The sequence below is a fragment of the Leiobunum rupestre genome, chromosome 9 (genome assembly GCF_980474605.1).
Source record: "Leiobunum rupestre chromosome 9, qqLeiRupe1.1.hap1, whole genome shotgun sequence".
In the NCBI taxonomy this organism is placed as follows: domain Eukaryota; kingdom Metazoa; phylum Arthropoda; class Arachnida; order Opiliones; family Sclerosomatidae; genus Leiobunum; species Leiobunum rupestre.
In genome coordinates this window covers 45,045,428-45,048,814 of record NC_143392.1, presented here as the reverse complement: position 1 = coordinate 45,048,814, position 3,387 = coordinate 45,045,428, and positions in this window count along the sequence as shown.

Below are 3,387 nucleotides of genomic sequence, written 5' to 3'. Positions count from 1 at the left end.
TCCAGAGGTGCCAATTAAGTATTAGAGAGGTCTAGGTCCCAATTTCCCGAAGTGTCGGGATGATTGTTTGAAGTTTCTTATGAGAATTTGCGTTTTCTACAACTAAATTTCCCGAAACAAATATGCTTATAACTATAGTATAATTTGAACTATAAATCTACCGGGGTGGAATAGTGGCAAGCACGTAGATATAGAAAGTCTAAGGGGGGGACGGGTTATAACACAACCAGAGGAAATCGCGAGCACAGCGAGCGCGAAATTTTTCGTTAGCAATAACGCATATTTAAAGTACTGGCTAGACTCGGGACGAGTGACAAAGACATTTCCGCACGGGTATCAAACGAAGTTTTTTAATACATTTGCGAGAAAATGATAATAAAACAAAGAACAAAATTGATATTGTTTTGCAAAATTTAATATTTTTATTGGAAAAGGATAATGTTAAAGTAGTAATTATTAAAATATGCAATTGTAGTATTTTAGCACATTATGTGTATAGCTAAAGTTTAATGACTTGGTAAAAAATATCTAACTTATAAACTCTTCGGCGAGTAGATAATATGAATTGGAAAAAACAGTAAATTTATAAAAAATGGAAAAGTAAAAAGCACTAGTTCGTGAAAACGAACTTTGCGATTGCCGAATGGCTACGAAAAGTACTAGGTTTTCAGCAACTGTATTAAAACGTTTATTTAAATAATAATATTTCGGCGTTTTCTTCTTGAAATTAATTGACTAACTATTTCTTGGGCGTTTATTGATGAGGCTAACTCTCTATGTATTGACATTAGTGCTAGACCCGTGAGGCGCTCTTGTCCGGTTCGGTTACGCAGGTAGGTCTTCAATCTCTTCAAAGTTGAAAAACTCCTTTTGGCAATTGCTGTTGATACTGTGCCAGTATCAACAGCAACGTTCTTGTTAGGGGAAAAAATTCGGAATCGCACTGATCAATCGCATCAATTGCGGTCTTGGGTTTCCTTTCGGGTTATAGGAATGACCAGTGGTTGTGCCATAATTCATATTCTGAATTGAATTTTTTATCTTCTATTTTGCCGAGAAATGTCTTTGCGACTTTTGATAATTCTGTTTTTGTGGCATTGTCAATATTTGTCTTTGTAGGCAGAATCATCTGTAATGTTACAATTCGACCCGTGGCGCCATCCGCTTTTAATATGACTAAGTTCTGATTTTCCAAAAGATAGATGGCCACACGGGTAGAATGACAAAGTTTTCTCGCCATTTTAGAGCAAACGGAGCAAACGGAACAAACGTATTTTTTGAAATTTGTTTCGCAAAATACTGACCGAAATTCGTAGTATTGAATGTACCTTCAGATTAATATTTCCAACTCAATGCTTCTACCTAATTACGGTTATTAGTTCCACCGTAGTTACACGAAGATGCCGCTGGACTCGTGCATAATATTTTTGTATAGACTAGTATAATCTCTAGATTTTTTAATATTTTGGTTTTAAATTCTTAAGTTTTGGCTTTGCTGTAAATGCTCTGCTCTAGGCGCAGGGCTCCGCTCCTATTAATATATTTTACTGTGCTGCGTTGCGGATATTTCAATTCATTTTTACGTCTTATTGTTTATTTCTTAATGTGGCGATCCTTTCGTAAGAAAGGAATCGAGTCCTAAGGGAGGGGGGTTGAAGTTTTGAACCCCCTAACCCCCCCCCTTATATACGTCCTTGAATAGTGGTTACGCGGGATTTAAAAGGCAGATTGTCTCGCAAGATTATAGTCCTCGCTACTCCAAGGCACGACGGGCGATAAGTGGAATTTGATGGTGTTTTGTCGCGTACAATTTCATGGATAAAGTATTCTCGCTAATAATATTCAATAGTTTGTTCAAAATACAATAGCAAATATATTTCTTTAAAAGTATTTAAAACAATATTTAAAATAATACCCAACACTGGTTGTAAATTTATCGTTAAAATTCTGTATTATACCAAATAACTAAAAATATGATTATTTGGACCGTATCACACTATTTGTTGTAAATTTGACGTTAAAATTCCCTATTATATCGAAAACTATAAAACTGATTTTTACCTTAACACACTATTTGTTGTAAATTGAACAGAAACATTCCGTATTATATCGAAAACGATAAAAAAATTATTTTTTAACCTTAACAGAAAAATGAGTACTTCTTCAAATTCAGTAACGTATCTGTAATTTTTACATAACTTCAGATATACTACAGAATTATCGGTAATTTTAACAGTGACTTATCGTTTTGAATTTAAAAAAAATAAACAGAAAAAGCGGTAAACGACGAAACACAATTCGTTACTTTAAAATTTCCGATATATCTCTCAGTGTACCTCATAATGTAAAGGTAGTGTCAAGCGCCAAAAGAACTTTGAAATCGGACAATTGTGTAGGAGGATTGCATCGTTAATGTTCACTCGCAGATCATGTCTCACACTTCGAGACTTACTGCCTAAGAAAAGACAGGCTACCCAAATAGTAAAATTACAATATTAAAAAACACTTTACTCATTTAAACAGTATACCTGTAGTTAATTTTTGTTATTCAAATTTGACCAGCTCTAAAATTAAAAACGGTAAACGAGTCGAGAATTTGTGTTCTTTTCGTTCGCCGTAGAGCCTAAAATCTAGCTTTCAACGACCACCAAAAGCGAGGTTGTATCGAAATTGTTTATTTGTCAAATATCTCAGTTAACGAGCAAGATTATCAACTTTTTTAGCTTAGCATTTACACCGACCTATGACCTCAGCAATCTATTTTTTTAATTTTTATACATAGAAATGTTGCATAACGGGCTAGTTTTATATCATCGACTTTTCCCGTTATCCGATGTTTGATGACTTCGCTGCAGTGATTCTACGCAGAATTTCACATTTTGGAAACTTTAAAAGGTGTTTCATTTACGTAAAACTTCCACTGAAATATCTGGTTTTTAAGAAACGCCATTAAGAAAATTCCCTCATTACGTCTCTGCTATAAGGAAACGAACCAAAAGTCGGTATGCCGATCATCATCATTGGAATTTTACTATAGAAAACATAAATTATTGAAATTAATGACATTTAACAATGACACCAATATTATTTCGCAATGTGTAAAAGGACACCAAAGAGCATAAATGCCTCGCTTGTTATTTACCCAAACGAATAACCCTTTAAATAGATTTAAAATCAATGAGAATAACCCTGTAGTTTGAAGTTTTGATTATGTGAAATTTTCAATACTTTGGGTTCTTATTGCATTTTCTATAAGATATATTTTTATATAATATTTATATACAGATAGATGTAGAATATTTCCAATCATGATTTTCGATTTAATTAAAGCTTAAAATGATATTTCATTATGTATGTACCCTATTTTATGTATAATTTTCCATTCGA